General features: G+C 33.1%; 2 long non-coding RNA genes across 2 annotated transcripts; one reads left to right on the top strand and one right to left on the bottom strand.

Moving 5' to 3' along the window:
- Positions 1-1,311: 1,311 nt before the first annotated feature.
- On the bottom strand, positions 1,312-3,346 carry LOC136068179 (uncharacterized). The gene is made up of 2 exons (XR_010629586.1): positions 2,825-3,346; positions 1,312-1,621 (listed from the first exon to the last, which is right to left on the bottom strand). It is a non-coding gene; the product is annotated as an uncharacterized LOC136068179 (long non-coding RNA).
- A 165-nt stretch (positions 3,347-3,511) lies between these two features.
- Positions 3,512-5,954, top strand: LOC136068180 (uncharacterized). Its single transcript, XR_010629587.1, has 2 exons — positions 3,512-3,828; positions 5,131-5,954. It is a non-coding gene; the product is annotated as an uncharacterized LOC136068180 (long non-coding RNA).
- The last annotated feature ends 2,416 nt before the right edge of the window (positions 5,955-8,370 follow it).

Here is an 8,370-nt window from a genome sequence, read left to right on the forward strand (position 1 = left end):
CTTGCTTTATCGTTGTTTTTATTAAATAAAACAAAATCAATGGGTAAAAAAAAATTAGAATTGATTTTTTATTTTTTATATTTGCTTGAATATAATTGATTTGAATTGGTTCATCATGTAGTCAGGTATCGGATCCAGTCAGCATTCTTTTATTTTTCTCTGAAATGTGTTGAATTTAAACACTCTGGTCCTCTGGAATCTGTTATACGACAGTTGTCTTGGTTAAGTGTTGTAACGATGTGTGTGTTAGTCTGTTGTCCACATATAATAGCCTTTGTAGCCTCTGTTTTTTCCCAGCCATACTCTGTTTCTCAAAAAGCAAAGATGTGTGTATTTATGCTTGAGCATGATTGTTCTAAGAAAATTAGCTTTAGCTTCATTGATGCAAAAAGGGTTTTCTTTCGATGCATAAGGGCTTGACAGTCAACACCACCACATGGTGTCTCCTCATTTTCCTATGCATGATAACGGTAACATTCCAAGAAAATTCTTAAAGTTGTGCATGATATAACGGTAGCTTTCTAAGAAAATTCACAAAGGAAGACTAATTACAGTAAGTTTCTTTGAAAAAACATAAAGCTACGTATGATTTTTATTAAAACAGTAAGTTCCTTGCTTTATCATTGTTTTTATTAAATAAAACAAAATCAGTGGATAAAAAAAAAATTAGTATTGATTTTTTAATTTTTATATTTGCTTGAATATAATTGATTTAAATTAGTTCATCATGTAGTTAGGTATCGGATCCACTCTGCATTCTTTTATTTTTCTCTGAAATGTGTTGAATTTAAACACTCTGGTTCTCTAGAATCTGTTATACGACAGTCGTCTTAGTTACGTGTTGTAACGATGTGTATGTTAGTCTGTTGTCCACATATAATAGCCTTAATAGGTTCTGTTTTTTTCCAGCCATGCTCTGTTTCTCAAAACGCAAAGATGTGTGTATTTATGCATGAGCGTTATTGTTCTAAGAAAATTAGCTTTAGCTTCATTTATTCGAAAAGGGTTTTCTTTCGGTGCAAACGGGCTCGACAGTCAACACCTCCACATGGTGCCTCCTCATTTTCCTATGCATGATTACGGTAGCATTCGAAGAAAAATTTTCAAGTTATGCATGATATAACGGTAGCTTTCTAAGAAAATTCACAAAGGAAGACTAGTTACGGTATGTTTCTTTGAAAAAACATGTAGCTGTGCATCACACCCCAAACCCGATACCCAGATTTGTGACCATGACCGACATGCTAATATCAAGCTTAAACCTGAAATTAACTAGAACCAAGTAAACTTTTACAAAACTTTCAGAAAAGCTTTTACAAATGCTTCCCTCTTTATTTTCATTCTTGTTTCTTTACTTAAATGGTATAACTTTTCACTTGACATTCAGAGTATCTACATTGTACTCAAAGAATAACATAATCCACCAATTACTAAAATTCTAAATTCCACATAATACATCTCTTAATGCTTTAAGGTATACACTTTCATTAGATCCTAAAACAGACAATGCTACAAATCTAAACATCATATTGCTAATTTAGGATCTATACATATAAAACTAAAACCAGCTCCTTCTAAAACTCAACTAAGGCTCCCTCTACTCCAAAATAAAACCTGCTAACTGAAAGAGTGGAATGGGTGAGCTACACAGCTCTGTAAAGGTAAGATATACGAGAATTCAATAAGGATGCATGTAAATCAAATCATTTCATTCTATGAATATTCGAATAGGGGAACATTTTTCCCATGCATAGTATTTTATACTATTCATAATAATAGCTCATACGCTCTTCATAGAAAATAATTGTTCTCCTTTTTCTTATTAGGTTAATATTACCAAAAACCTTTCGGATTAAGCTTTTTTCATTTCCTACAAAGTCACCATATGTATATTCTCATTACAAAATAATCATTTTAACTTAAATCAGATAATCGGCAACTTTGTATTAAACTAGAAACATCTTAACCCAATAAGAAAATCTTTCTTTATAAACATTTTCCCGAAAAATATTATAACTTTCATAGTCATAAAATTTTACATTTCATAAAGAACAGGTATCTGATAACTTTCAAACATAACTTGTACTTTCATTAGAAGCTTTATCTTTATAGCACAACAAAACTTTAGAAACTTTTATCTTTAATGAACAGCTTTTCTTTTCATAAGAAACTTCTTGCCATGAAAGCTTTTACTTTTCACAATGCATTTAAACAAAATAATTCTCTCATGATTAACGACATAACATAGCTGTTCATAACATATTGGTTAGTCCATATCTGATAAGTCTGTATAGAGAAGGCCTCATCACATTTGGGTGCCCACGTGTGCATGATACTGTCCTCTTTGGGAGGCCTGCTGGCACATCCCCTCAAGGTTTTGTTCCTTCCTGCTGTCCGTACACATTGGGGAGAAGGCCTTATTCATATTAAAGTTACGGGCAACCCCATTTCCTCTACTTTAAATGGCCAAACAGATAACATTTTTTCATGGAAAGCCAGTAATTAACCCCTACTGGTCGAGTTCAGATCACCAGAGGACATAACCCAAAAACATTTCATACTTATTCATCATATTGAAATTTATAGTTTGCATTACATTTTACAATAATAGCATTTCTATTGTATTCTTTAATCATCATGTTCGTGGAATTAGTAATAGCATTAATATGCTTACATCATATGCTTAAAGTTTCGAAAGCTCACGAACATATCTTTGTCTGAAACATGCTTACATGCCATATCTCTAATCAAAAACTTTTTAATGCATAATATACTTTAAAATAACCTCATGACTTACCAAATGCCCATATAACTTATCCCTTACCTGAAAGTAGAGGAACCGAGAGCCTACAGTCGAAGGAGCTTAGACCTGGGAAACTGGTAACACCTAAACCAAATATCAAAGCTTATCACTATCCATTACTCCTTATCATAAACTTACACATTCATCTCAAAACCTATCTCTTATAATCAAGGAAATCTTATCCCCACCTCAACGAGGTTTCCACAAACATAAAATACATTCATCATACAACATGATGTACTAAATCATAAAGAAACCAACATTCTCACATTAATCTCATATCTTTAGAAAAGACAACTTCATTTCAAAAGATGCTTTGAGATTAGGGCAATAATGCATGCATAACATAGAATCTTTTAAGCATGGTCATGTAACTATATACATTCATATGGTAACATACAACACGTCGGACAAAACAGCTTCATAAATACAGCCGTCACATGGTTTAGAACCCTTCATTTGAGTACTAGACCTCAAAACAAGTTACACAAAATTAATCTATGATCGAGACATACCAAGAGATAAGCATATTAAATTATAGCTCAAAACANATATAGTTGTTGGTGTTTTAACTATGTATGATGCATGAGATGTTGTAGTGGAAATTCCAACCAACCATGCAACCAATGGAAATGCAACACGTGCAAGGCCAAGTACTGTGCATGTGGAAAAAAATAAACCCATAGACCAAGACTTGGCCGGCCATGCAATCACCAAGTGCCACCTTATTCCTTCTTTGACTTTCTCAAGCAAATAGAACTTCCAAGAAGCTCACTCCCTCTCCATTTCCCACGGGTCCAAGCAAAATCTGAATTTCCTCATTCACTTTGCTCTCTTTTCTCTTAAGGAAAGAGCTAGGAAGCTCTCTTAAGTCTTCCCTCAAGTCCAAGGGTTCACACACACACCAAAAGAGGGAAAATTCTCTTAACTCTTCTCTCCCTTTCATTCCCACGGGTCCTAAACCAAAAGAAAGAAAATTCTCTCAAGCTCTCTACCTCTAATTCCCCTCAAGAACAAGAAAATTGGTAGGGGCTAGCTACTCTCATCTTAGAATCCATGATTTCTTTAAAGAATTTTTGTAATGGTATTTGTGGTTTGTGAAATTAGGGAATCATGAACTTGTAAGTTTATATATATATATATATATATATGCTGTTTTAAGAAGCTTTGAAATTGTGTTGGTGATTTGTTGAAGGTAGCTTAGGGGTTACTAATTAAGGATTGTGTATGATTAAGGAAGTGAGAAAAAGTTAGGATGAGTGCTATGGATGTTACTGCTGGGATTTTTGGTTGTATGTAATTTTGCTCTAAATGGTTAAATGACTGTATATAAGTGTTTTATAACATGTTTAATGAGTGCATGAAAATCCTCATATGAAAATACCATCATTTAATAATTGTTTGTGAATTTACAAGAAAATATTGCAAAGCTGTCACTGTGACAGATTCTGTGTTTATGCATGATAAATTATGTATTAAATTGTATATAGTGAATTTGGATGCTAGGATTATTTTCCATGAAAGCTAAGACACATACGGTTGTTATGGAAGTGGTCTCACAGCATTTGGATGAACATAAAAATAATGGTTTAATTTTTAATTTGCAAGAAATTCTGTCAGGACAGATTTGAGTATGCTGTCTTCCGTGATTTTTAGTAAATCATGGGTTTATGCTTTATTCCAAATTTTTATGGTATATACTGGACATATAGGGTAGTGGTTCTGTAAAATTTCGTGACAATTTGATGTGTGTGGACAGCCCATTTGTATTTTACAAATGGGGCATATGCGGCTGGAATAGAACAGTGAACAGTAAGGGACATGCCTAACTTTGAGGATTTAATTCTATAGCTAGGGTGAATGTTTTGAGCTATAATTTAATATGCTTATCTCTTGGTATGTCTCGATCATAGATTAATTTTGTGTAACTTGTTTTGAGGTCTAGTACTCAAATGAAGGGTTCTAAACCATGTGACGGCTGTATTTATGAAGCTGTTTTGTCCGACGTGTTGTATGTTACCATATGAATGTATATAGTTACATGACCATGCTTAAAAGATTCTATGTTATGCATGCATTATTGCCCTAATCTCAAAGCATCTTTTGAAATGAAGTTGTCTTTTCTAAAGATATGAGATTAATGTGAGAATGTTGGTTTCTTTATGATTTAGTACATCATGTTGTATGATGAATGTATTTTATGTTTGTGGAAACCTCGTTGAGGTGGGGATAAGATTTCCTTGATTATAAGAGATAGGTTTTGAGATGAATGTGTAAGTTTATGATAAGGAGTAATGGATAGTGATAAGCTTTGATATTTGGTTTAGGTGTTACCAGTTTCCCAGGTCTAAGCTCCTTCGACTGTAGGCTCTCGGTTCCTCTACTTTCAGGTAAGGGATAAGTTATATGGGCATTTGGTAAGTCATGAGGTTATTTTAAAGTATATTATGCATTAAAAAGTTTTTGATTAGAGATATGGCATGTAAGCATGTTTCAGACAAAGATATGTTCGTGAGCTTTCGAAACTTTAAGCATATGATGTAAGCATATTAATGCTATTACTAATTCCACGAACATGATGATTAAAGAATACAATAGAAATGCTATTATTGTAAAATGTAATGCAAACTATAAATTTCAATATGATGAATAAGTATGAAATGTTTTTGGGTTATGTCCTCTGGTGATCTGAACTCGACCAGTAGGGGTTAATTACTGGCTTTCCATGAAAAAATGTTATCTGTTTGGCCATTTAAAGTAGAGGAAATGGGGTTGCCCGTAACTTTAATATGAATAAGGCCTTCTCCCCAATGTGTACGGACAGCAGGAAGGAACAAAACCTTGAGGGGATGTGCCAGCAGGCCTCCCAAAGAGGACAGTATCATGCACACGTGGGCACCCAAATGTGATGAGGCCTTCTCTATACAGACTTATCAGATATGGACTAACCAATATGTTATGAACAGCTATGTTATGTCGTTAATCATGAGAGAATTATTTTGTTTAAATGCATTGTGAAAAGTAAAAGCTTTCATGGCAAGAAGTTTCTTATGAAAAGAAAAGCTGTTCATTAAAGATAAAAGTTTCTAAAGTTTTGTTGTGCTATAAAGATAAAGCTTCTAATGAAAGTACAAGTTATGTTTGAAAGTTATCAGATACCTGTTCTTTATGAAATGTAAAATTATGACTATGAAAGTTATAATATTTTTCGGGAAAATGTTTATAAAGAAAGATTTTCTTATTGGGTTAAGATGTTTCTAGTTTAATACAAAGTTGCCGATTATCTGATTTAAGTTAAAATGATTATTTTGTAATGAGAATATACATATGGTGACTTTGTAGGAAATGAAAAAAGCTTAATCCGAAAGGTTTTTGGTAATATTAACCTAATAAGAAAAAGGAGAACAATTATTTTCTATGAAGAGCGTATGAGCTATTATTATGAATAGTATAAAATACTATGCATGGGAAAAATGTTCCCCTATTCGAATATTCATAGAATGAAATGATTTGATTTACATGCATCCTTATTGAATTCTCGTATATCTTACCTTTACAGAGCTGTGTAGCTCACCCATTCCACTCTTTCAGTTAGCAGGTTTTATTTTGGAGTAGAGGGAGCCTTAGTTGAGTTTTAGAAGGAGCTGGTTTTAGTTTTATATGTATAGATCCTAAATTAGCAATATGATGTTTAGATTTGTAGCATTGTCTGTTTTAGGATCTAATGAAAGTGTATACCTTAAAGCATTAAGAGATGTATTATGTGGAATTTAGAATTTTAGTAATTGGTGGATTATGTTATTCTTTGAGTACAATGTAGATACTCTGAATGTCAAGTGAAAAGTTATACCATTTAAGTAAAGAAACAAGAATGAAAATAAAGAGGGAAGCATTTGTAAAAGCTTTTCTGAAAGTTTTGTAAAAGTTTACTTGGTTCTAGTTAATTTCAGGTTTAAGCTTGATATTAGCATGTCGGTCATGGTCACAAATCTGGGTATCGGGTTTGGGGTGTGATGCACAGCTACATGTTTTTTCAAAGAAACATACCGTAACTAGTCTTCCTTTGTGAATTTTCTTAGAAAGCTACCGTTATATCATGCATAACTTGAAAATTTTTCTTCGAATGCTACCGTAATCATGCATAGGAAAATGAGGAGGCACCATGTGGAGGTGTTGACTGTCGAGCCCGTTTGCACCGAAAGAAAACCCTTTTCGAATAAATGAAGCTAAAGCTAATTTTCTTAGAACAATAACGCTCATGCATAAATACACACATCTTTGCGTTTTGAGAAACAGAGCATGGCTGGAAAAAAACAGAACCTATTAAGGCTATTATATGTGGACAACAGACTAACATACACATCGTTACAACACGTAACTAAGACGACTGTCGTATAACAGATTCTAGAGAACCAGAGTGTTTAAATTCAACACATTTCAGAGAAAAATAAAAGAATGCAGAGTGGATCCGATACCTAACTACATGATGAACTAATTTAAATCAATTATATTCAAGCAAATATAAAAATTAAAAAATCAATACTATTTTTTTTTATCCACTGATTTTGTTTTATTTAATAAAAACAATGATAAAGCAAGGAACTTACTGTTTTAATAAAAATCATACGTAGCTTTATGTTTTTTCAAAGAAACTTACTGTAATTAGTCTTCCTTTGTGAATTTTCTTAGAAAGCTACCGTTATATCATGCACAACTTTAAGAATTTTCTTGGAATGTTACCGTTATCATGCATAGGAAAATGAGGAGACACCATGTGGTGGTGTTGACTGTCAAGCCCTTATGCATCGAAAGAAAACCCTTTTTGCATCAATGAAGCTAAAGCTAATTTTCTTAGAACAATCATGCTCAAGCATAAATACACACATCTTTGCTTTTTGAGAAACAGAGTATGGCTGGGAAAAAACAGAGGCTACAAAGGCTATTATATGTGGACAACAGACTAACACACACATCGTTACAACACTTAACCAAGACAACTGTCGTATAACAGATTCCAGAGGACCAGAGTGTTTAAATTCAACACATTTCAGAGAAAAATAAAAGAATGCTGACTGGATCCGATACCTGACTACATGATGAACCAATTCAAATCAATTATATTCAAGCAAATATAAAAAATAAAAAATCAATTCTAATTTTTTTTACCCATTGATTTTGTTTTATTTAATAAAAACAACGATAAAGCAAGGAAGTTACTGTTTTAATAAAAATCATACACAGCTTTATGTTTTTTCAAAGAAACTTATAGTAACTAGTCTTCCTTTGTGAATTTTCTTGGGAAGCTACCGTTATATCATGCACAACTTTAAGAATTTTCTTGGAATGTTACCGTTATCATGCATAGGAAAATGAGGAGGCACCATGTGGGGGTGTTGACCGTCGAGCCCTTTTGCACCGAAAGAAAACCCTTTTTGCGTCAATGAAGCTAAAGCTAATTTTCCTAGAAAAATCACGCTCATGCATAAATACACACATCTTTGCTTTTTGAGAAACAAAGCATGGCTGGAAAAAAACAGAGTCTGCAAAGGCTATTATATCTGGACAAC

Source organism: Quercus suber, unplaced genomic scaffold (assembly GCF_002906115.3).
Source record: "Quercus suber isolate HL8 unplaced genomic scaffold, Cork oak 2.0 scaffold_102, whole genome shotgun sequence".
In the NCBI taxonomy this organism is placed as follows: domain Eukaryota; kingdom Viridiplantae; phylum Streptophyta; class Magnoliopsida; order Fagales; family Fagaceae; genus Quercus; species Quercus suber.